General features: G+C 41.2%; 1 pseudogene; it reads left to right on the top strand.

Annotated features, from left to right (window-relative positions):
- The first annotated feature begins 3,923 nt into the window (after window positions 1–3,923).
- On the top strand, window positions 3,924–19,927 carry LOC107128665 (zinc finger protein 69 homolog; annotated as a pseudogene).
- Window positions 19,928–27,248: the final 7,321 nt, after the last annotated feature.

Below are 27,248 nucleotides of genomic sequence, written 5' to 3'. Positions count from 1 at the left end.
TGATACCACTCCCTGCTCCCAAGTTAATCCCTGTTTGGGCCTGTGGGAGCTTATGCCATCTTTCTGTATGTAATTAATAACTGATGTCTGGCTTATCTGTTTAGTAATAGATATTATGTGTTTAACGGTGCCAGTAAACTTAGGGTGTCATTCCTTCCTCACCAGTGGGGTGCATGAGACGCTATTGAAACAATTGGCAATGCAACACGAGTGGAATGGACCAGCCCTCATGCAGGACACCTGCTCAACTTGACCTACCTGCTGTCGGCTGATGGTTCCGTAACACATCAGCAGTCACCTGAGTCAGAACCATGAGCTGACGATGGGCCTTCCCTTTGTTCTGCACAGTGTTTTGTGGTCTTCAGGTGTTGTCTTCAGGTGTCTCCCACACTAAAATGCTCTCATCTCCTAAACATGAATGTTTAATTGCACCCCAGCATGACATTTGGCCTGTGCTTAACAGGCAGTTTTGAGGCCCTGGATTATTAATGCACAGAAGCACAGCACATAAACCGACACTTAAGTCCTAATTAGCAAAAATCAGGCTGTATCTCTGTAGTCCCTGCATCTACTCTGGTCACCATCTCTGTATGCTTAGGGCAGCCATGTGAACATTATTAACTACTGTACACTCCAAGACAATAGTAATTATGTAGGCAGAAGTAGTGGCCTTGTTTGTTTCTTGTGCTGCTGCTCCCCTTGCCGCTGTCCCCTACACCCTCCTGATGAGGTGCACATCCATGGTGCCTCATGGTTCAAGAGAGCTAATAGATGGCTCACAAGAACACTCTGTCGCTACTGTCTGTGCCTCTGTCACAACAAATATCCTGATCCTTCAGTTTGAAGGGTGCAGGGCCATTTTCCTCCCTTTCTTACTGGTAGTTCTCAAGATAACTGTATGATATGCTGGGAATGCAATATCCTGATAATCTGGTGACATTGGTCAGAACAGCCCAGGCTCTGTTAGAGTCCCTGCTCAAAACAGAGTGGCCTTTAACGTTTGTGTCCAGCAAACCACATCGTGGGAGAAAACCCAAGGTGGGCTGCTTTCTGGGGTCCCTCAGTTGTAGTGCAAGTGAAGCATTTACAGTCAAAACTCCATCCATCTGCTCTGGATAGCCTTCCTGATCTTGTGGTAGCGGTTCATATTGAATCCTAGGCTTCTGTTGTCTTTTGTTTGCTATTTGTAAGTAATAAATTCACTTTATGGAATTTATGTATGAATGTGTTTGGTCTCATTGTACTCAGGAAAGTTGGTAGCCATTACACAGTGAACTCGCTTCATAATTGGTGAAAACACCTATCGCCCCCCTTGTGCCACAGCAAGGAGGTTAATTCAGCCAAACATAAACTTCATGTTCGTAAAACCCTGTAGCACAATTATTACCATGTGGGAGGCCTTTAACAATGGTGATGCTGATTTGAAGAACTCTGAAGGAAGAAATTTACACAAATGGGTTGGGTACACGGGAGTCCCTCCTAACTTAAAGCAAACCTTACTCCCCTCTGCCTAAAGAGTGGAGAGGGCAGGCACGGTGGCTCAGGCCTGTAATCCGAGCACTTTGGGAGGCCGAGGTGGGCAGATCACAAGATCAGGGGTTCAAGACCAGCCTGACCAACATGGGGAAGCCACATCTCTACTAAAAATACAAAAATTAGCCAGGCGTGGTGGTGGGCACCTGTAATCCCAGCTACTTGGGAGGCTGAGGCAGGAGAATTGCTTGAACCTGGGAGGTGGAGGTTGAAGTGAGTCAAGACCATGACACTGCACTGCAGTCTGGGTGAGCGGGCAAGACTCCGTCTCAGGGGAAAAAAAAAAAAGTGGATAAGAACTGAAACAGGTTTAAAATTTCACCTAATTGGAAATGCAAAGTTTACAAAAATAATATTTAAAATAAAATGCTAAATGAGTGCTCATTGAATTTTATGCCTCCACAAAGTAGGTTGTGAATTAACTTCCACATCTCTTGAAAGCCACAAAAGTTGGGAAGCCTGCATGTCTGAAATTCACATGTGGCTCAAATAAGAATTATACCTGGGGATACCCCAAAGTTTAAATATGGTATCCCCTGTGATATTATGAGGAATTATTGTACATAAAACCAGTTGCCTTCCTTTAACTCTGTAAATCATATTATCTTGCCTAAATTCTCCAAAACGCATCGCTCTGCAGTATCCTATAGTGGACATAGGTTTCCTGACCAATGAGCAGTAAAAGTAAGTGTGTGCGACTCACCTATGTTCTTATCAAAATGGAAATCCCCGAATCCCACCAGTTAGAATAACATGACAGAATGTCAGGATTTTGGAATATATAGGTTTTCTGTAAGGTTATTAGGTATTGATTCCATTTTTAAAGTAGATATCAATATTTTTAGATTACCTATTTCTCCTATGTTTTAGTATTAATAGATTGTGCCTTTTAATTCATCCAGTTGGTCTAATTTACCAAGTTTGTGGGTTATGGAGATTGTAATATTCTTTATTATTTTATCATCCATGGGCTCTCTAATATAAAGGCCTCTTTTAATTCTTCTATTATTAGGTTGGTGCCAAAGTAATTGTGGTTTTGGACCGTGAATTTTAAATTTTTATAACTAGGCTGCAACACATGTTTATTAATCAAAATAGAACCCATTACAATGGACTGGGCACAGTGGCTTACACCTGTAATCCCAGCACTGTGGGAGACTGCGTCGGGTGAATCAGGAGGTCAGGAGTTTGAGACCAGCCTGACCAACGTGGTGAAATCCCGTCTCTACTAAAAATACAAAAAGCAGCCAGTGTGGTGGCAAGTGCCTGTAATGCCAGCTACTCAAGAGGCTGAGGCAGGAGAATCTCTTGAACCCAGGAGGCAGAGGTTGCAGTGAGCCAAGATTGCACCTTTGCACTCTGGCCTGGGCGACAGGGTGAGACTAGGTCTTAAAAAATAAAAAAAGAAACCATTACATTGAACACATTTTTGCCAATGAGAAATAAACTTGTTTATTCCGTGCTTTCAGGGTTCGATGAACTCTTGGAAAGCATTTTCTTCACCCTGCTGGTTGTGTAAGTGTTTTCCCTGCAAAAAGTTGTCAAGATGCTTAAAGAAGTGGTAGTTGGTTGGCGAGGGTTCAGGTGAATATGGCAGATGAGACAAAACTTCATAGCCCAGTTTATTCAACTTTTGAAGTCCTGGTTGTATGACAGGTGGTCACGCATTGTGGAGAACTGGGCCCTTCATGTTGACCAGTGCCAGCTCCAGGTGCTGCAGTTTTCCATGCATCTCATCAATTAACTTGGCATACTTCTCAGATGTAATGATTTCACCAGGATTCAAAAAGTGTAGTGGATCAGAAGACCGGCAGCTGACCACCAAACCGTGACCATGACCTTTTTTTGATACAAGTTTGACTTTGGGAAGTGGTTTGGAGCTTCTTCTCAGTCCAACCAGTGAGCTGGCTGTTGTATGAAATCCACTTTTTGTGGCATGTCACAATCTGATCAAGAAATGGTTCATTGTTGTTTCATAGAATAAGAGAAGATGACACTTCAAAAGGATGATTTTTAAAATATTTGGTCAGCTCATGAGGCACCCACTTATCAAGATTTTTCAGCTTTCCAATTGGTTTCAAATGCTGGATGACCATAGAATGGTCGACATTCAGTTTTTCGCCAACTTCTCATGTATCTGTAAGAGGATTGAATTCAGTGGTTGCTCTCAATTGGTCGTTATCAACTTCTGGCCCAGAGCCTGGAGCTGAGGCTGCCATGACCACCCTGTTCTCTTCCTTCTGGGGTCCCCAGGAAGCTCCCAGGACTGAATGATCCCCACAAATACAGTGGCCAGGATGGGAGGGCTGGAAGTCAACTACCCCTCACCCCTGCCACCACAACCAAGAGGCCCCCATGGAGGTTGGCCCCGAGATGTGGGTCCCTGTGGGATGCAGGCTCCCACGGATACTTCACGGGATGAGCACGGGTCCTCCTGGCTGACAGGACCTGGTGGGCACTGGGTGTGCGGGGCCTGTACAGGTGGGTTGGACAGAATTGGGCCTAACCAGGGAGCCGGAGACTGGTGTGTCTTCCAGATTTCCTATGAGATCCCCTATCTGGTCATAGATGATAGTGATTGCTCTGAATCCCTGTAAGGTGTTAGGCGCTCCATTCTTACCAAGTTTATTTTGTTACCTGGTAGAACTTGGCTCATAAAGAAGAAAATGGTGAAGAGGAGGACAGGAATCCTCATGGCTGAAGAAAGAAGAAAGTTTGGCTTCATTTCCAGGAGGCAGAGAAAACTTTCGTCCATGGCTCTCTAGCACCAGTGGAATGTCTCTGTTTGGACAAGAAGAGCCTTTCTGTACCTCATTGGGGATATTCATAGATAGAGGTGTTCTATGCATGCACAATTGCTTTGATGGGAGGACTGATGTGGATGCACAATTTTGGCCAGAAAACCTTGTTAAATGGGAACATAAGCTACAAACATTTTGGCAAAAGATGAAAGTTTATGAACAAACAACCATTTATATTGTTACAATAAATTAGACTGTGTTGAGAAACCAGTTGCTTTGGTTAATGACCAGACATTTTGTTAGTGAACACTTCCCAGACTTTTCTAGCCCTGCTAAGAATTAATCACTCCACTTGCTCCTGATCTGAAACCCCAAAGTGCTTTGTTGATGTTACAGTGCTTACTGCCTTGTATGTTAGATTAGTGAATGTATATTTGCCTCTTCCACTACTGTATGAGCTTCTTGCTTGCTAGGACAATGCTATATTCCTCAGAGCAGAGGAGGGAGTTGAATCATGTGGCCATTTATTCTCAAATCCTCTTCACCAAGTGGAACAAAACAGAACAGCGAAAGACCACTGCACGTGGAAGCAGGAGGTCTGGATTTGGGTTCTAGATCTCTAGATCTATTACTAACTGGAGGTATGGATATAGTCAGGAAAATTGTCTTCCTTAGGTGCTTCCTTGATAGCACCTATAAAGGTTGAGATATGTTGGATCTAGATCAGGGGATTCTCAATCATTATTATGCATAAAATCAACTGGGACAGTTGCTTTGTAATACAGATGCTTAGTTCCATCTCATGATATTTTTACTGTTTTTTAAAATTGATCTAGTATTTTTCATTAAATAATGTAAACTTTCTTAGTGTACATCAAATAAAACTCCCACCGGCATACAAATACATTGAATGATATTAGCAGCAGAATATTTAAATAAAGTAACCATATACAACTATTAAGCCACTTTTTTTCATTACTTATTATTTCATGCTGTTTGTCATCATTGTCATCATAATCAGCATCATCCTACATTGCGGAATACCCATTACGAACCATATGGCATAAACATTTTTCCTACTCATAAGGAGCATATATTCTCTATATGCATATGAAATTAATGTCTGAACAAAGTGGCTTAAACAAGGCAGAAGTTTATTTCTTTCTCACTTAAATCTATAGTTACACCTATCACGGCTGGTACAGATGCTTGCCAAATTCATTAGGGACGCAGGCCCCATCCAGCTGTCTGCTCTGCTGTGCTTTAGAAGAGGCTCCAGTTTGGCTGCTAAATGCCCACCTATCATTTTTTAATTCCAGACACCAGGAAAGAAAATAGCCAAGAGAGAAAAACAAGGGAACATCTACCCCTCCTTTTAAATTTTTTAACCAAACCCCTCTTTTTATTTTTTTAACCCAATTTGTTGAGCTATGATTACATTTAAAAAGCTGTACATGTTTAAGGTATGCATCTCAGTGAGTCTGGGGTAAGTATACATCATGAACACCACTACCCTTAAGATTATAGACATATCCTTCACCTCCTAAAATTCCCCCCCCATTATTATTATTATTACTGGTAAGAAATTTTGGTAAGAACACAAAATCCACCCTTTTAGCAAATTTTAAGTGTGCAATACAGTATTCTTAGCTCTAAGCACTATGCTGTAAATGAGACCTCCAGAACTTACTTCTATGGTATATCTGAAACTTTGTGCTCTAACCACATCTACCCATTTCCCCTGCACCAGGGCCCCTGGCAACCACCATTCTCCTCTCTGCTTTTGTGAGTTTGTCTATTTTAGATTTCAAATGCAAGTGAAATCATATAGTAATTGTCATTCTGTGGCTGGCCTATTTCATATAACATAATGCCCTCAAAGTCCACCCATGTTGTCACAAATGACATGATTTCATTATTATGTAACACTGAATAATAGTCCAATGCATATATGTATTACCCATTTATCCTGATACTCTCCCTCCACCTGCCTCCCAACAGGCCTCAATGTGTGTTGTTCTCCTCTCAGTATTCATATGTTCTCATTGTTCTGCTTCCACTTGTAAGTGAGAACATGCAGTGTTTGATTTTCTGTTCCCGGGTTAGTTTGCTGAGGATAATGGCTTCCAGCTCCATCAATGTCCCTGCAAAGGACATGATCTCATTCCCTTTTATGGCTGCATAGTATTTCATGGTGTATATGTACCACATTTTCTTTATCCAGTCTATCATTGATGGACCTTTGGGTTGATTTCATGTCTTTGCTATTGTGACTAGTGCTGCAGTGAATATGTGTGTACATGTATCTTTATAACAGAATGATTTATATTCCTTTGGGTTTATACACAGTAATGAGATTGCTGGGTCAAGTGATATTTCTGGTTCTAGGTCTTTCAGGAATCACCATACTGTCTTCCACAATGGTTGAACTAATTTACATTCCACCAACAGTGTAAAAGTGTTCCTATATCTCAACAGCCTCATCAGCAGGTTGTTTTATTTAAAAATTTTTTGAGAAACCTTCATACTATTATCCAAAATGGCCATAGTAGTTTGTATTTCCACCACAAGTATACAAGGGTTATCTTTTGTCCACATCCTCACTAATACTTGCTATTCATCTTTTCGATAACAGCTATTCTAAGAGGTGTCAGGTGACATTTCATGGTGGTTTTTGTATGCATCCCCCTGACAATTAGAGATGGTAAGAATTTTGTCATATATTTGTTGGCCATTTGTATCTCTTCTTCTGGGAAACGTCTATTCAGATCTTCACCTATTTAAAAAAATTTCAACTTTTATTTTAGATTCAGTGAATGCATGTGCAGGGTTTTACATTGGCACATTGTGTGATGCTGAGGCTTGGAGTATGAATGATCTTGTAACCCAGGTAGAAAACATAGTATTTCATGGTGTATATGTTTTTCAGGTCTTGGTCCCCACCTTCCCTTCCCCTTCTTGTAGTCCCCAGTATCCGTTGTTGCCATGTTTACATCCATGTGTAATCAGCGCTTTGTTCTTACTTATAACTAAGAACGTATGGTATTTGGTTTTTTCTTCCTGCATTATTTTAGAATAATGGTCTCTAGCTGCATCCATGTTGGTGCAAAGGACATAATTTTTTAATGGTTGCATAGTATTCCATGGTGTACATATACTACATTTTCTCTATCCAATGATAGAGAAAATATTCATGTCTTTGCTATTGCAAATAATGCTATAATAAATATATGAGTGCACATGTCTTTATGGTAGAACAATTATTTTCTTTTGGATACAAGGGTCAGTCCCCATGGCTGCTGTCAAGGGCTAGCGTTGAGTGCCTGCAGCTTTTCCAGGCTCAGGGTGCAAGCTGTCAGCGGATCTATCATTCTGGGGTCTGGAGGATGGTGGCCGTCTTCTCAGAGCTCCACTAGGCAGTGCCCCAGTGGGGACTCTGTGGGGACTCCTACCCCATATTCTCCCTCTGCACTACTATAGTAGACATTTGCCATGAGGTCTCCACCCCAGCAGGCTTCTACTGGACATACAGGCTTTTCCATACATCTTTTGAAATCCAGGTGAAAGCTTCAGATATGGTTTGACTCTGTGTCCCCCCACAAATCTCACCTCAAATTGTACTCCCACAATTCCCACGTGTTGTGAGGGTTCCCAGTGGGAAATAATTGAATCATGGGGGCAGTTTCTCCCATATCGTTCTCATGGTAGTGAGTAAGTCTTACGAGTTCTGATGGTTTGATGAGGCGAAACCAGTTTTGCTTGGCTCTCATTCTCTCACTTGCCTGCTGTGATGTAAGAAATTCCTTTCGCCTTCTGCCTCCCCCCAGCCATGTGGGACTGTAAGTCCAATGAAACTTCTTTCTTTTGTAAATTGCCCAGTCTCGGATATGTCTTTATCAGCAGCGCACTCCTGTACTTTGTGCAACTGCAGGTCTAATATCCCATGGAAATTGCCAAGGCTTATGGCTTGCACCCTCAAAGCAGTGATCCAAACTGTGTCTGGGGCCTTTTTAGCCATGGCTGGAGCTGGAGTGGTTGGGAGGTAGAATGCTGTGAGCACTGTCTTGCGCTTGCCCTGGATGGTGCAGCCCTAGGCCCAGTCCACAAAACCAGTCTTCCCTTATAGGCCTCCAGACCTTTGAAGGGAGGGGCTGCCACCAGCCAAGGTCTCTGAAATGTCTTTCAGGCTCTTTCTTCATTGTCTTCTATTAGCATCTGCTTTCCTTTTAGTTATGCAAATGTATTCAGCCTGCTTGAATTTCAGAGGATACCAATGGCCTTAAAAGTACCATATGCCCCCTAACACTTCCTGACTTCATTTCTGCATATATTTTATTTTTTTACATCATCATGAATATTGAAACTTTTTATATCGATTCACTTTCCATTTGTTTTCAAGTCCAGTTTACTTCCAAATAATTTTAGAATATAGAGTCTCCATAAGACTCGAGTTTGTCTGGTTTCTTGCTGTACCCCATGACTGCGAATGCTTTCTAGTACATATAATACACTCAAAAGTACTTATAAGGCCGGATGCGGTGGCCCACGCCTGTAATCTTAGCACTTTGGGAGGCCGAGGTGGGCGGATCACGAGGTCAGGAGATCGAGACCACCCCGGCTAACACGGGTGAAACTCCGTCTCTACTAAAAAAAATACAAAAAAATAGTCGGACGTGGTGTCGGGCGCCTGTAGTCCCAGCTACTTGGGAGGCTGAGGCAGGAAAATGGCATGAACCCCGGAGGCGGAGCTTGCAGAGAGCCGAGATCGCACCACTGCGCTCTAGCCTGGGCGACAGAGCAAGACTGCATCTCAAAAAAAATAAAATAAAATAAAAAAGTACCTATGAATGAAAAAAGGAATGAATCTTCCTATTTTTCCTTCAAAATAGCCTTAACTCTTTGGTTTCCAAGTTGATGTGGGGTTTTTAGTAGTTGTCTCAAAAATCCAATCAAATTGACCCGGGTGTGTCTCCAGAATGAAGTTTTGATGAGGTTCAGTACCTGTACAATCAGGGCATGTCTCTTGGAATGTAGTGCTGATTAGGTTTATTAATTGTTTTTTCCTATATAAGGGGAAGCCTATCAGAGGATGCGTTTTCCCAGAGAAGGAGCATCAGAAGAGTTTAAGACCTTGGGGGAAGAGAGTCTTGCTTCTTGCTTGTGGGACTTGCCTTGGAAGGTAGATAAGTTCACAGCATCCTCCAATTTTTTATTTTTGGTGAGTTCTCCGAGCACTGAGATGTGAACTGGTCTCATTCCCTTACAATGATACTGTTACCTGTAGAAGAGATTCGAGTTACTGGCAGCATATCTGCATGGGTCCATAAGCAACTTCAGTCCTTGCCTCCTCAGAAGAAAGTATTCGACTGAGGGGCATACAGCGGAAAAAGAGGCTAAGTTTCAGAGCAGGAGTGGAAGTTTATTTAAAAAGGCTTTAGAACAGAAAGGAAAGGAAAATTCTCTTGGAAGAGACCCAAGTGGATGCCTGAAGGTCCAAGAGAGAAAAGAGAAGGGCCTTTAACCTTGATCCTGGGATGGGCTTGCCTCTTTCCCATGATTCTTCCTTTAGGGAGAGTTTCCGGCATGCACAGTGCTTTCCTTACCCTTTGGAATTGAGCATGCACGGTGCGTTTAGGGAGTTATGTGCATGTCCATCTGAAGTTTTCTTTCCTTTTCCAGTGGAGTGTGTCCCCAGAAGATTATGCTTTGCCATTTTTGTCTCTTAACATAAATGCCCAAGAAGTTGCTTCTTCCTGGGGTCTGCATTTAGTTAACATTTTTGATGTTAACAGGTGTAGACCAACAGGAAATGGCCTCTCTCTGGTGCTGTCTAATTATCATTTTTAGAGAGGCAAAGTGATCATTAACAGAACATCACCTGACATTTCTAGTGGGTAGGGGAAGAGCCCTCTCCTGCCCTGCTCCTGCTCTTCTACCTGTAACAAGACAAGCCTTGAATATCATTAGACATATGTCCCATCAAGGCAGCATCTCATTATTAAATTTTACTGTGTGACTTGTTACTTCACATTCTCATATTCTGTGTTCACTATTTGTGCACCTTTTCCATTTTTGTTTTGACCATATCTCATTATTTTAACTGCCTTCTCCAAGATTCTAGATCTGCATTGACCAATAGAGTAACTACTAGTCACATGTGGCTATAAACTGTAAATTAATTATAATTAAATAACTAAATGGCATATCCTTAGTAGTAATAGCCAAATTTGTGGCCAAAGTAGAAATTTTGTGACTACATATGTGTGGTAGTTACTGCATTGGACAATGTAGATACAGAGAATTTCTTTCATCACAGAAAATCATGTTGGGCATGTTGGCTGCCACTTATTTTTATTTTTTATTTCTTTGAGACAGAGTTTTGCTCTTGTTGCCCAGGCTGGAGTGCAATGGCATGATCTCAGCTCACTGCAACCTCCGCCTCCCAGGTTCAAGCGATTCTCCTGCCTAAGCTTCCCTAGTAGCTGGGATTACAAGCATGTGCCACCACGCCCGCCAGTTTTTTTTTTTTTTTTTCCTATTTTTAGTAGAGACGGGGTTTCTCCATGTTGGTCAGGCTGGTCTCAAACTCCTGACCTCAGGTGATCCGCCTGCCTCCACCTCCCAAAGTGCTGGGATTACAGGTATGAGCCACTGCACGCGGCCTTATTTTTAAATTCTATTTGTGTGCTTTATAGTTAAATTATATTCTGCTTCTCTATATTCATTTCCTTTCACAGATTTTTCTCAGGCAATTTTTAAATTTCATTCATTTACCTTCTTCAGGAAAGTCCTTAGATCATTTTTTAAAAGTAATCTACAGCAAATAATTTTTCCATGGATATTGTTTTAGCTTTATTGTGTTGGTACTTTTACATACTATATTCAGGTATTATTATTTTTCATAACTTACTTTAAAAATTGTGCCAAGTTTATTTAAAAGAGATTTCTCCCTTGATTTTCAGAGGTCAGATTGTGTCTTTCATTGTTGTTATTTTAGTTTAATTTTATTTTATTATATGTAAATATGTTGCATATTCCTTTTTTAAAAATGTGAGATTTTTTTCTCTCTCTTGTTACACAAACTTTGTATGAAGTGGTCATTATGCGCTTTAAAAATAAATATTTTGTTTCAGGGCATGGTGCTTTCACACATGCAACCTTAGAATAATTTTAAATTCCATTCCACTTTCACCATTCCTGAACTGCTTGGAATATATTGGATGTTGGAAACCATGAGAGGTTTTGACTTGCAATCCAGTCAAGGTAATAGGATTTTCCATTTATAGTGTAATCTGATATATATTCGTTTTGGTTTCATACTTTTAAAAAATCTATTCTCTTTTACTCTGTGGTGATCTTTGCTTTTCTATTTGTGCATTGCTAGAATGTCGGCTGCTGTTTCCCTAGCACCTGAGATGTTACTCAACACTGTATAGTGCTGGTGTTGAGAATTGAGAGAACCTACTAAATAATAGCACTTTTCAAGACCGCAGTTCTGAATTAAAAGGAAGGGAAAAGACAGGCAAAAGAATATAGACATCAGCTATTTTTACTGAAGATCTGTTGGAGAACATGGTTTTGGTGTCAAGGAACTTGAGACCTAATACTGCATTCCTAATACTTCACTAAGGTGTGCTTAAATAGCCCTGAAAGGGCTAGGAAGTCACAAGTCTGCCTCTTAGTTGTTATGAATGTCCTTAAAATATTAAGGGAATATTGAGGATGCAGAATGGCTCCTTCCTCATGACTTTTTAAGAGATCTGGGCCGGGCGCTGTGGCTCACGCCTGTAATCCCAGCACTTTGAGAGGCTGAGGCGGGTGGATTACCTGAGGTCAGGAATTCCAGACCAGCCTGACCAAAATGGAGAAACCCCGTCTCGACTGAAAATACAAAATTATCCAAGCGAGGTGGCGCAGGCCTGTCATCCCAGCTACTTGGAAGGCTGAGGCAGGAAAATAGCTTGAACCTGGGAGGTGGAGGTTGCAGTGAGCTGAGATTTCACCATTGCACTCCAGCCTGGGCAACAAAAGCGAAACTCTGTCAAAAAACAAAAAAGGAGAGAGAGAGAGAGAGAGATCTGGAGGGAGATACTAAGCTGTGCAGGCTCTTATCTTGAAGTCACCAAATACGTAAGTTGTTATTCCTGCTCTGGTGAGAAGTTTGTCAATACATTTTTTCCATGAATTAATGAAAATTTTAGACTCATAACATAAGTTTTAAAAAATTTCTCCTAAAGATTGCTTGTGTATGTATGTGTTTTGAAATATATTTAATCTCTATATCTTGAAATAGTTTTTATAGATTCCACACAAGAGTCCTTTAGGAAATAAGTGTGCTTTAATTTTCTTATAATATTTGTCCTTTTTTGTCCCTGGCACAGTCTGTATATGACCATTGAAATTACTTTTAGTTCATGTTTGGGTTATAATCATACACAGATATTCTCTAAAGTCCAAATCTTATTTTGATATTCGAGGAAGAGTTTACATGGTAATAGTATTAAGGGTTACAGCTGGTTTCACTGAAGCTTTGTAGGCATTCTCTAATACCTTATTGTTTTGAAGGAATATCTGTTCTGCTTGAATTATAGACTACATAATACATGTACTGTCAGGTACATTCATGGAAGGGACAGGCAGATGGAGTCATATGTTACTGGAGTCTTGATGAACAGAAGTAGGAAATAGTCCAAGGAATAAGAAAAAAGTTGATATTGAAAAGTGCTTGTTGAAGTCTGTAAATGTGCATTAAAATGTGGCAGTAAAAATAGACACAGTGAAGTATGGGAACGGGGGTCTAAATCCTGGAGTCCCCAGAATCATAGAGAACCTTGGTTAGGGGAGTAATTTTGTAAAAAAGCAAGAAGAGGCAGTGACAAGGCAGAATATAATTAAAAGTATTGCTGTGTCATTTTCTAGTTTTGTAATTTTGTCATATTTGTCAAACTCTGTTGATCATTTATTAAACTGGTAAATAAACTATAATCAGCAGGGTTATTATAAGGGTTAAATAAGGAAATTTGTGTATATCTGTAAGCACAATGTCACAATTAATACAAAGCTACCCTTTTTATTTTTCCTGGATTTCATGTACAAATAGGTCAGTTAATTTTTTGTTTATGACACATAATTATCATTTGTACATAAAATATATTTCATTATTTTTATATTTTTAGCAGGGAAATAATACATGCATGTTTTCCCCCGTCTCAAACACATGCGTTCATATAAACATATCCATCTATATACCTACATATCTATGTATGAATATACACATGAACATCAGTATTTCTCAGCAAATATGTATCATGATAATCAGAGATATTGCAACTAACAAAGACTAATATAAACCATGATTGCAAGAATTTTAGATACCACCTTAGTAAAATATCAGATTGAGCTGCTAAATTTCTCTCAGCCCTAAGTCATTTTGTATTTTCTGAGCATCCTAGAGGATTGTGACTGTATACACAGGACAGAAACACCATGACGCAGGGTACTGCTGCGAATTTCTGATGCGGGGGATTTTAAGGGCTAGATCAGCAGGATGGGAGTGTTGACCCTCCAAGTGAAATAAATTCCTGAGTTGATTATCCCCATCCTAAAACAGATTTTGTGTGTGTGTGTGTGTGTGTGTGATACAGAGTCTTGCTCTGTCGCCCTGGCTGGAGTGCAGTGTTAGGATCTTGGCTCACTGTAATTGCCTCCTGGGTTCAAGCAATTCTCCTGCTTCAGCCTCCTGAGTAGCTGGGATTACAGGCAAACACCACCATGCCCAGCTAATTTGTGTATTTTTAGTAGAAATGGAGTTTCACCATTTTGGCCAGGCTGGTCTCGAACTCCTGACCTCAGGTGATCCACCTGCCTTGGCCTCCCAAAGTACTGGGATTACAGGCGAGAGCAACCGCACTTGACCCTAAAACAGATTCTTACTTGATTGATTTCTGAGTTCCAAGGGGAAATACAAAAGTCAAAATTGAGAGAAAGTAAAAGTGGAGTAAGGTTTCAGAAGGCTGTGATTGGTGTTGGAGAAACATTGCTAGGGCATAAAGCTGGGATAATAAAATCTGAGAAATCCCACAGTGTTTATCTACAGGTGGAAATCATATTCCACATGTAGGCGGAGTCAGGGATCCCTGTGTTTTAAAATTAGTGAGGGAATTGAATATCTGGACTTGTGTCAATTCACATACAAAACCCAGTGCTGTTGATGCTCTCATTCATAAGATATCTGTGTTCCTTCTTTGTCAGAAACCACAGTCATAGGCTTCCTAATTTTGACCATGGGAAAAGAGGAGAGGCCTCTGTGTGTTTGTGACTGTTGGTCAGGCTGTGGTGCAGGTGGTGTCACCCTTCAGTGAAGGTCTGGCTTTTCATCACAGGTTGGTCTGAAAATTTTGTACAAGGCTGGTGTCTCCCGTGTCCTTTCTCCAACCTCAGCTTTTCTTAGTGCCTGAAGCGTCTGCAAGTGGAAATCCAGAAGAAGACAGAGAGAAACTGAGTTCTTGACGATACATTCACTAGTGAGTGGGGGATGGCTCTTTCTACTGAAATTATACCCATATTGCTGGCAAATGGGCAGTTTTCTCCAGTTTGCATGGGTGTTTCATTTTTATTCTTTTTTTGTTTGTTTTTATGATGCAAAATCCACCCAGCCAGGGTGTTCCAGATACAATCAGGAGACTTTCAGGTATCTGGCCTCCAGTTAAGTTTTCTCAGGACTCTAGGTTGGGTATCAGGTGTCAAAGATTCCTAAATTATCAATATAATTTCTAATATTACACTACTTTATTCCAGCCCCTATGCAGGCTATTTACAAGAAAAGACATGGAGGTCTCATTTATGTATTTCTTTTTCTTCTATCCATCCTATAACCTCATAGGGAAATAATTGACCCATTAACTGTACCATTGGCTGAAATAGACTTAGGATTGTGATGAATGCAGGCAATAGAGATGCGTGAAGAGCAGAAGATCACAGCCCAATAATGAGGCTGATGTTCTAGCAGCTGAGTTCAATAAATCCCGTGTGATAGGCCTTGGGCAAGAGCTGCACAGTGTTGAGGAAAAAGGAGAGTTTGATAAAATATATTTATGCTTTTAAAAACTTTGCAAAAGGACAACTAAAGAAGTCGTTATTATTCTTATCCCCATTCGTTTTGCCTTTTGATAATTAACTTTTTGCCTTCAGGTAACTGAAAATAACATATAAGAAATACAATTACTTAATTATGGTTGCACACTCAGGAGAAGGAATATAGTAGATATAGTACAATTTAGGGTTCTGTGGAAATGCTCTATAAGGGCTGGTTAGAAAAAAACAAAACAGTAAAGAGGCCTTTTTATCCTTGAACAAGCCAAGTGAAAAGGTAAAGTTAAAAGAGAGGCAGTGATAACTGATGTTTGGGTTGCCCAGAGAAAGTTGAGAACAGGAGGCTTCATATCACAGGAATCATCAGACTAAGACTTCCTCAGTATAGCAGCCTCAGCGGTCTTGTCTTGTGCGGCTGGACTGTCTTTAAGCCTTGTCATGAACACCTGAATTGCATAACATTAGAGTGACTATATGTATTAATTGAGTCCTATATTCTGTGTAAAACTTGTTCAGTTCTGAAGAATGCTGGAGTCTGGTTCATCACTCTCTAACTTTTTAATGAATAAGGGACCAATGACCTGTATTTAATAAATATTTGCTAGATAGGAAACATGTTTTCTATTACTTCTTTAGATTATTCAAAACACACAATAGGTCTTTTAACCATTTGATTGGTGAGAAACGTGTGGTTTATCTAGAGAAATAATTCATTTAATCACGGTCGTGTTTAAAAAGTAGTAAATCATGGTTATTTGCCTTGTGACAAATCTGTAATTTACTTGAAATTCATGGTAAATTTGTTTTATTTATGAAGGTTCAAGTGAAAATTTTATAATCAGTTATGTACAGGTGATTAGCACATTACTGAAAAATATCTGGGCTGTATTATGCCACATCTCATGCGATATTTCTTCATAGGAAAGTTTAATGGATTAAGAGTGGGTATGTCTCTGTGAGTGAATCTGAAAGGCAGATACCAGCTTAGTATTGAGAATGAACTGGCTGGAACCTAAAACACTGAGTGTTCTGCATACCCAGCTCCTACCTATGTCATTTCAGCCTTCCTCCTCTGGACATTAAAAGGGATTCTCTGTCTAAACTAAAATGTCTGTGATGTTTTAGAACAAAGTGACTTTTGAAGATGTAGCTATTGACTTCACCCAGGAAGAGTGGGCCATGATGGACACATCCAAGAGAAAGCTGTACAGAGATGTAATGCTGGAAAACGTGTGTCACCTGGTGTCCCTCGGTGAGTCCCTCAACATTCACATACGTATGTAGACACACATTGACTCATTCATTCGATAAGTGTTGGAACAGCTTCCCCATATCTCACTCTAATCTCTTCTCTGTTTCTCTCACAGATCTTATCTGAAAAAAGTTTGAGCTCTCTAAATCTGTCTAAAGAAATATCTTTATTTTATTTTATTTTGTTTTGTTTTATTTAGTGTGTCACGCAATTAGAATGTAATCTTGACAGGGATTTCATGGTTTCCTTGGTACTCAGTCTCTAATACTCGGAACGGACCTGGGAACTTAATGAATATTTTCAATGTATTAAATTAAATATTTTCTAAATAACTCTTCTGCTTCAGTCGCTATGCTTAGGCTGAGACCAATTAGTGAAAACAATAGCAATATCTTTTCTGTATGGAACACCAATTATTTTTGTAAATCGAATGTTTTTTTTTGTTCTGCATGAGAATAATAATAAACATACTGTGCAGAGGTTTAATTAATCTCTTTCTGAAAAGACTGTGTATTATGCATTGTGTCTTGGAACTTAGGCATGGACTCAGCATTCATAGGTCCTGACTGTTCTGAATTTCCTTTTCCTGATGGACCTTTTGTTTGGATTTATTTTCTAGTCTCACGTTGGGTCAGAAAAATCCTGGGGAGTTTTCTGTGTTTTAGGTCTTGTGGCCTGAGCTGACCTTCACTGTTTTTATTCTTCCTCGGTGGCCTGCCTTACAGTTGGTGATAATGCACATTTATTGACAGTGAACTCAAAACACATGTACTGTTTCCACTAACAGGGTACAGATAAGCAAATCCTATATAACTTTGCAGCTGGAGCAAGGAAAAGAGCTCTGGCGGGAAGGAAGAGAATTTCTCCAAAGCCAGAATCTGGGTAAGGAACAAGGTCCTGTGCTCTAACAGGAGGAAGTGCTTTGTCAATGAATAATATCAGTCAAATATTAATTAGCAGTTTTATTAAATGAGTGGTAATTTCTAAAATGTAGGTTAAGCTACTGGAGCAGAATTCCTTAGATGTTATTATCATTTTGTTCATATGTCAGATGCTACTCTTGTGTCCTCTTGCCTTTTCTTTTACTTTCGGGAAAAGGATAATTCATGTACCTGTTGGGGTTAAACTGTCACATGCTGACTCTTTTCTCGATACCCCTGTGAAGACTATCCCTCTATTTACCTGCCTGATATCTCATCTCCATTTTATCTCTTTTCACATTTTAATTTTAAAGCACTTTTCTAATTGCTGACGCTGTACAATCTGTTTCTTCTATTGAAGTATTTTCTTCATTTGACACATTTGCCACATCTAAGTGTCAATTTTTGAAAAAAAGTAAAAGGGCCTTGGGGTTTTTCAAAGAATTTTATTACCATAATACCAAGGTAACAATTTATTTTTCAATTATTTCAGACAAGGAAAGTGCCCTTAAGAAAAAACACACGATATTCATGCATCCTATCAGAAAAGACGCATCCACCGGTATGACAATGGTGAGTTTTATAGCTGTGTACACCAGTCATCTAAGTTAAAGACCTGGTAATGGGTTAAGTTAGTAATGACGCACAGTCACCTGAGTGTAATTAGGCTGGCATTAAGTGCTTTCTAAGCAAAAAAAAATTTGATAGTTTGAATTCAGTGAATAAAGTGACCTGTGTTCTAAAACATAACATGAGATCTTTAAAATAGAACAAGTGCATATACATTGCTCATGTTCAGACTTTGAAAGATATTGATATCATCACAATCAATGGAATAACTCTGCAGTTGGGATCTTACAAAAGAGAAAGTATCTGTGTTTGCAGGAGACAATGTGTACGCAAGTGTCAATCGAGAAAAATGACGAGACAAGTCCCAATCATTTTAGGAGATTTATTTGCCAGAGTTAAGGACATGTACCTGGGGGACAGGTGTATACCTTTCTCCAAAGATGATTTTCTCTAAATTTAAAGGGGGAAAGGGTGGGATATTGAGAAGTACACAATTTTCATGTAAAAGGTGCATAGAAAAAAATAGTCATTCATGCATTTTTCTGGCTCACTGAATCTGGATTTTTTTACCTAAGATGACATAAACAAATGAGGCAGAGGAATAATGCAGGAGAGCTGCATTTTATATAAGACAACATAGGCAAAATGGGGCAGGGAAACAATCGGATATGCATTTGTGTCTGGTGAACTGGGGATGACTGCGCCTATGAAGACAAGCTATCAGTTTGCATTGCCATGGTGTAACTTTAACAGCTCATGAGGAATTTCCTTGTGGGCAAAATATGGGGGAGGCATGTAGCTTTTCATCTTGTAGCCATACTATTTAGGAACCAGAAGGAGGAGGCAGGTTTGTGTGACCCTGTTCCCAGCTCGATTTTTCCCTTTGGTTCAATGAGTTTGGGGTGCCAAAATTTAATTTCCTTTCACACAAGTAACATTGGAAAGATTTCAACTGGGCTCTACCACTGTATAGTTGGTCTAGAATTCAAAGGTGGTGAAATGAATGTATAGATGTATGTTGGTAAATCATTAAGAGCTTTTAATCTTTGTCCCTAAAGGAGAACTCTCTCATTCTGGAGGATCCCTTTGAATGTAATGATTTGGAAGAAGATTGCACTCACAGTTCCACAATGACTCAGCGTTTGTTAACTCAGAGTGGAAAGAAACCCTACATCAGCAAACAGTGTGGAAAATGCCTTAGTAATCAGTTGTTCCCTAAACCACATAAACAAATTCATACTAAAGGTAAATCATATCAATGTAATATATGTGAAAAGGCCTATACTAATTACTTTCACCTTAGATGGCACATGACTCACACTGGAGAGAGGCCATATGCATGTCATCTATGTGGAAAATCCTTCACTCAGTGTTCTCACCTTAGAAGACATGAGAAAACTCACAGGGGAGAGAGACCGTATAAGTGTCATCAGTGTGGGAAAGGCTTTATTCAAACCTTTAATCTTCGAAGACATGAGAGAACTCACCTTGGATAAAAGCGTTATGAATGTGATAAAAGTGGGAAGGTCTTTAGTCAAACCTCTGGCTTTAGAGGACACACAAGAATTCACACTGAAGAGAAACCACATGCTTGTCTTCCATGTGGGAAAGCCTTCAGTCTATCTTCTGACCTTAGATGATATGAGAGAACACGCACTGGAGAAAAGCCATATGAATGCCATTTATGTGGGAAAGCCTTCAGTCAGTGTACTAATCTTAAATAACATCAGAAAATTCACCCTGGAGAGAAAATGATAAATGTCTTCAGAACATATTCTGACTTTAGATGACATGGTGTTAGGAATGACGAATGTAAGGAATATGGAAGAGACTTCAGCTGCAGTTGTAACATCTAAACATGCCAAAGGACTCACATTTTGAAGAATTACTATAATCAACATGGACGTTACTTCAGTTACCTTTATTCTTCAGTCCACATCAATAAATTCATATGGAAGAGAAATTGTACGACATATATGTACCAAAGGCTTGTTAGTGATCTGATCATAAATGACACGAGAGAGCTGAAACTGTCAACATAATAAACTAAAAGTCTTCAGCAACAGTTTTAATAACTTAAAACGTGTGGGACTTTCAGGTAGAGAATCTCTAGCTCTGCGTTCAGTGTGAAAATGTTTTTATGTGCAATTTGTTGTCAAATAACGTAAGAAAACTTTACTTGGATGAACCCTTTATTTGTATTTTCTGAGAATAAACATTCAGCCAAGCACTAGGCTTGATGTTCACAAGAAAACACAGTGATAAAATGCTGCTAAAATGGAAAATAAGAGAGGAAATCCTTTATAAGCTAAATAAGAAGGGAAAGTCTTTCCAAGGGCAATGAATTCTCTTGGAATACCAAACACTTCTTACTGGAGAAGTTATGCCTTGAAAAATCAAGAGAAATCCTTTCTTCACAGGGTAACGCTTGTGGCACATGTGAGATTTCACACTGGACAAAACACGGTTAGCATCTTGAAAGGAGAAGATTCTTTAGGGGTAATTCATTTCTTAGTTAACATTAAGTTTCTCACATTGAGGAGCTATTAAAATTGAAAATCACCATGGAGAAACCTGATAAGTTTCTCATCAGAAAAGTGAGTCAAGAAGGTGGACCTCTAGAAAAAACTCTTAACACATAGTTTGGCAAAATAATTCAGAAATTTGAGAAAATGTCTATTCATAAAAATGCAGCACATAAACGTATAATAGCAAAGTGACCTGGGCATAAATTGAATGCAGAATTATATATGAAATCTCATTAAACATTTCCAAAATATCAATACTTACAAATATTCAAAGAATACAATCGGTTGTTGGAAAAACTTAGTGTGTTGGTAAAGTCCTTCTTTCATTTATGCAGCCCTAACAAATTGATTTGCATCTGCACTCCTCGGATTATGGGTCGAGATTCTACCCCAACTTCTGAGTCTCCCCAGTCTTCAACGGCTCTTTCCTCACAGCTCACCTCCCTTTACTTCCATGTCCACTAAAACCACTTGTTTCCATCCAACCCTGGAACTGACACATCAGGGATCTTCAGCCCCACTTGCCAGATTTCTCAGTGTGTCATTGCATAGATTTAGCAAGGAAACGGAGGCTGGATCAAAGACACCTAGTATATGCATTTGGGTGTCCCCAGCCTTTGCCTCTGTCTCTGAGTAGTTACCTGGGATCAGAGAATAAGGCAGCCCTGCTCTTCTATCCCTCAGAAATCTCTTGAAATTTTGTCCCTGAAGCCTCTCTAAGTGGAGGTAGCAGTTCATCTCATGACACCCCAGAGTTTACTCAGGTAAGTCCTGAGTTATTACACAGAGACAGACACAGCTGTGTTCCTTTTACTTCTGTCCAGAAGGTAAAACACCAGCATGCTAAAACAGCCGAACCTGTCAGCCACCATGCAAGCCTTTCCTATATTTGATTCAATGTACTTTTCCAGAAGCAAAATGAAAGTTCTCACAGACGGGGCCTCCTCTGCCTTGTCCTCAGAATTGGAAAATGTATTGTCCATCAAGGAGCCTCAGTACTCAACCTAAAACTCAAGAGAAAACGTTTCCTGAATAATAAGTGGGATGATGACTTGAAATCTTGCAAAACTGGCACAATCTTAATACGATAGGCCTTACTAAGGCTAAATGGCCTTATCCATGGTTGAAATTGACACATCATTATATTTAAAAATCTCCACAAGTGATTGATTTTACTCAGCAGCCAGGGTTTATGTCAAGTGTGAGGATAACGAGCAAGAAATTCGAGCCCTTGGCAAACTGGTTGGAGAGGCAAGGATTGTGTCCAGGTAGAACTCATAACATTATTTATTGTTTAATCTATTTAATTAAATATGTAATTTACCCTCAAACTGTGGCTGACATTCTATGTAGTCCTGAGCCACATTAAGATGTACTATTTGTGCTGTGAAATTCTACGGGATTTGACAAATGCATGGTGGCAATTCTCCAGCATTAAAGCATAACACAGAATGCTTCTCTTATTCAAGCTCTTCTTCCCTTCACATAGAGGGAATCAATCGACTTTTGTATACTAACTTTCGAATTTGTTTCTTTATTCCCATCTTCTTTAATTAAAGCACAAGATATCGTACTCAATTTCCATTTGATCTTCCAAAAGAAAGGTACTGAATAATCCATACCTGAATTTCATTGATTCAGACTCAGGTCCACCGCTAAGCAGTAAAGGCCAAACGTCCTGTGCTGCCACCTCATGGCCGGCAAAGGGCAATGAAACCCATCGGTCCGGCCATGCAGGGCGCATGCGCGGTCTGCTTGCCGCGGCGAGCCGGGTCTCCAGGGAGGACCTGAGTTTTCTTTACCCAGGGTGAGGAAGGCGCCGCCGCCCTGGCTTTGGGGCTGGGGCCTCTGGGGAGGTTCCGGGTGGGGGCGTTGAAGAGGCAGCTCTTTTTGCAAGGCCCAAGATGGCGGGCCCTGCACAGGCCGCGCTGTTCCGCGCCCTCAGGGCGTCAGTATCCCGTTGGGGCAGGATGCCCCCGCTGGGCCCGGAGCATCCTTGGCGCTGCCCTCGCAGAGCCGCGCTGAGGTTGAGGTGGCGCGGGGGGCCCCGGCTCCGCGAGGAGCGGCGGCAGCGAGGGCTGGAGGACCCGGGCTCCGGGGCTCCGGGGCGTCTGGCCTGGGTGGGACTGAGCCCATCCAGGGACTGGGACTCCCGAGTTCTGGTGCGGGTGGATCCTGGGCAGGCTCAGGACCAAGTCCCTCTCCTTCCACCAAGGAGCGCCCAGAGGCCGGCGGGAGCTCCAGGTTCACCTCCTCCTCCTTCAGGTGTTTACTTTTCCTTTATTTCTGGAAGGCCAGAAATTGGCACCATCCTTCACATCAGTGAATCGGGACCCTAACACCCATTACCTCAGGTTTATTGTTATTGCCATTAACAGTGTTGGTGGCATTATCACTAAGATCATCATTGTTGTTATTGTCATTCATGATTATTAGCAGGTGTGTTCATCATTTTGTCTCACTATGCTTTTTTTTTTTTTTTTGTGATTGGTTTTGTATGACGTTGAATTGAACTTCTCTAATCTTGACTAGTGTTGTCAGATTCCTGAAGAGCATTCCGGAGGACAACCCCTGCCTTTAGTGCAGCCACAGAATTTCGTGGGCACAGGAGAGCACCTAGAATATTCCCCTTTCATTGCACAGCAGCTTTGGGAAATGGTGGCTGCCTGGCTCTGAGATGAGGTGGAAAAGACCGGATACTGGGGCAAGCGATATCACCTCCACTGGTGTTTTTATGAAGCCAAGTGCACTGTCTCCCACGTAGACTTAGAATAAAATCTGATGGCTCTAAAAGGCCATGTTTGCCCTTCCTGGACTTCCTGGGAGCCTTTAAATCTTGTGTGGTTCCTAGAGTGGCTAGGTTGCCATATCTGTGCCTCATATGGCAGCACCAGTCTTTTCTGGGCCAACAAGGGCACTTAGAATGTTTCCAGAGGCTCAGGCATGCTGTCTCTGTTCCACCCTTCTGTTCAATGGCAATTCACTGGGTCCCTGGCTGACATAGAACATCCTGCAGAGGGATGGGCTTGGGTGACTTCCTGGCCAGCCTTTCCAGGCAGTTATCTTTGAGAAACTTGAAGAGACTCACAGAAGCCATTCACTGGTATTTCATGACTGCAAGTGGGGTTTCTGGTTCCTTGAGTATACTTAGAATATTTGAATGGCTCTGAATGGCCAAGAAACCCTCTCTGATCTTGGAAGCTGCCAAAAGCTATTACTGGGCCTTGGAAGAGTCTTTAAAATTTTTCCAGGTACAGCTGAGAATAGGAAACTTTTCCAGGTCTAGCCCAAGCAGCTCAGGTCGAGTCCTGAAAAGCTGGTGTGTATTGGGGGAGCTCATCTTATGAAAGAGCAATTGGTGGCAAAGCTGGGTCTCCAGGACAGCTGTGTGTGTATATGTCTGCAGAGCATGCCTTGTGGTCATCTTTAGTAACTGAACACCATTTGTGAATGGATAAACTATATTCCTTGCTGTACAATAATGAAAAATCCATACTAACAATGGTACTAATAAAAATATTGATGAATATTAACAGGAATGATGATCATCATGATACTAGTACTAGTGGTTATAATACTGATAATAATACTAACCCTATGGACTTGGGACATACGAGTTTTCCCTAAGTGGATAATAGGCATAAATATTTGGTGGTGTAGGGTTATTTCAAGTCCCAGAAAGCAAGGATGAACATCTAGAACGAGAAGAAAAACAATCTGGAGGTTGGCATGTGCACACCTGGGGACTCCTGTGTTAACTTCTGCTGTTTCAGCCTAAGAGGGAATGTTAATATAACCCTGGTCCTGCAACACCATGCTGACCAACACCTACCAGCTTTCAGGAGATAAGATAGCTGGCTGATGGGGCAGGGATCCAGAGAAGATACGTGTCCAGACCCGTACATTTGCCCAGCGGCAGAGTTCATGACAAGCAAAAAAACCCAGGACAATGTCATTCCCAGCCACCTGACTGTCATCTGCTCTTTCATGGTCCCTCTCTACTGGTACCTCTAGGCACTGGCATGTCCTCCAGAGGCTGTAGGAGGGCATCATACTCAGTACTCTCCCACCTGCAGGAGGCAAGAAAGATGGAAAGAGCTAAATACCATGGCTTCTGGGTTCTTTTTGGTGGGCATGGCATATTTTGCATTTGCTTTACTAATGGTGGCACCCAGTCAGTGGTTTGCAATACAGCTCTGGATGACTCTGGACATCTGTAGAGATTTTGACAATTTCCAGAAGGTCACAAGTTCTTGGAGGACTTTTTCACAAGTTCTTTGACTGAAAAAGTGGCTCAAAGAACTACTGTACTGACTTAGAAAATGTTGCAGAGGCTGGGCGCGGTGGCTCATGCCTGTAATACCAGCACTTTGGCAGGCCGAGGCGGGCAGATTTCGAGGTCAGGAGTTTGAGACCAGCCTGAAACCCCGTCTCTACTAAAAATTCAAAAATTAGGCAGGCGTGGTGGCATGCACCTGTAACCCAGCTACTCAGGAGGCTGAGGCGGGAGAATCGCTTGAACCTGGGAGTCGGAGGTTGCAGTGAGCCAAGATTGTGCCACTGGACTCCAGCCTGGGCGACAGTGCGAGACTCTATCACAAAAAAAAAAAAAGAAGAAGAAGAAGAAGAAGAAAAAGAAAATGTTGCAGAGACTCTGGTGAACAGGTAGTCCCTCTCCTGCCACTCCAGGTAAAAGTTTCTTGGCCACAAACCTGATTTAGCGGTATCCCTTCATCTTAGGTGAGTAACAGAAAGCCATTCATGACCTATCCAAGCATGGAGGGGGAATTTGACTTAGAAAACTTTTAAGTGGACTAGTTGGTGAAAGGAAGTGCATTCTAGGGCTCACAGGCCTACACATAGAGTTCCTAGCACATAAAGCATATGTATGAATTCTTTCTGAGCCCATGGCAAGACCAGGGTGCACTTCATCCATCTCCTATGCTGGTATGAATAGGTACTTGCCCGAAAAAGAAAAGAATAAGTCAGGAAGCCCATTCTTCTACAGGACACCAGCTGGTACAGTAGGAGTCTTGGGGTTGCTGTGGTATGTATGTTTTCAGGTTGTCTTTTAATCATCTTCAGCAAATTCAACAGTCTTCAGAACATAAACAAAATTATTCAACATTGCCTAATAACTACCACAAATGTATCCATGATAAAGAACTGTACCCACATAATAATAACATTAATAGCAATCACAATGGTGTGATATAAATGTCATTTTAATGAAGAGAATAATAAAAAAGCAGATATTTAAGAGCATATTCCTGTAAGCCTGTGACATTGTTCCCATATGAGCCCTCATGTTATTGATTACAGGGAGAGGCTTGGGGCTGCATCTTGAAATATCTTCTATGATGGCAAAGAAGAGTGGCAGTGGGGAGAATAATTCTGAGCCACACGAGGGCTTGGGCCAAAGTGGAGATGCCTGTGCCACGTGGAAATACATTACAAATGGACTATGGAAAAGGGTCTGGCCAGAGTCCTGCCTGACACAGGTCATACAAAAGCTTTCAGTAGTTCACCCCAAGAAATGGCTGGTCCAGGCTGTAGATGAGAAGCACTGGGCAGACAGATCCACACCCGCTTCCTGAGTCTCAGAAGTCTGGTGTGCATCGAACATTAAGCCCCCAAGCCTACTGAGACTTCACCTCCTGGCTGGTCTTCTACCATCTGATTCTTGAGCCCCATCACGTAAGTGCCATCTCCATACTGGAATTGCTGATAATGTCTGATGGAGGGTTTCACCCTGGGTACTCAGTACCAGCAATGGATGAAATACCAGAAGGGAGGCTCCAGGGCTTCCATAGAAGACACATTCTAAAGTTGCTCGGGTGATCAAATGATCATCTCATAGATTTTCAGCAGAACTGCAGCATTTTGTGAATACCTGAGTGAATGCAGAAAGTATCCAGATGCATGGGCATTCTAGGAAGCTCCCTGTGTAAATCAGATACAAGGAATATCTACTTCTGGGCTCAAAAGCTAACTTAGATAATAAAAAAAGTGAGATGCTGGCAGAAGACAAATAACTCCACTTCAGTTCCTGAGAGAAAAATGGTTCTGTAACCTCTGAGTTTATTTAGAAAAACTTTGGAGCCTCAGGAAGACCAAGTACATCATTCCTGATGTTTCCAGGACAGATTGGACTGCTTAGGCCTCTGGGACTATTCTAAGTCCTCTCAGGTTTCCATGGGAAACCGTAACTCTACTCCTAGAGCTCACACCACCCCCGAGCAAGCTCATTGTTTTCTAAATATTCCAAGGAAGTCCATCCAGGGTATGCCTGTATTGGTGAGTTTCACCTTGGACTGGAAGGAGAACTCTGAGAATGATACATCCTGACTTCACTTGATAAATGTAGGGGAGCCACGAAGTCCAGATCTGGAGAGCACCTGAAACACCAGATGGCAGAAGGACAGTAAGGAGGTGAAGTCAGCTATGGAGTTGGAGCTTCATGTTTAATGCATGTAGGATTCTGAGTTCCAGGACTGATGGGCTGGTGGGGATGAGATACATGTCTTCTTTGCAGGGAGCCAGGCCAAACCAGCCATCTGGTTGCACTACTGAAAGCTTTTGTGTGCCCAGTGGTAGGCAAGACACAAGCCAA

This window comes from Macaca fascicularis, chromosome 15 (assembly GCF_037993035.2).
Source record: "Macaca fascicularis isolate 582-1 chromosome 15, T2T-MFA8v1.1".
NCBI classification, from domain to species: Eukaryota; Metazoa; Chordata; class Mammalia; order Primates; family Cercopithecidae; genus Macaca; species Macaca fascicularis.
This window is presented reverse-complemented; position numbering and strand designations above follow the sequence as displayed.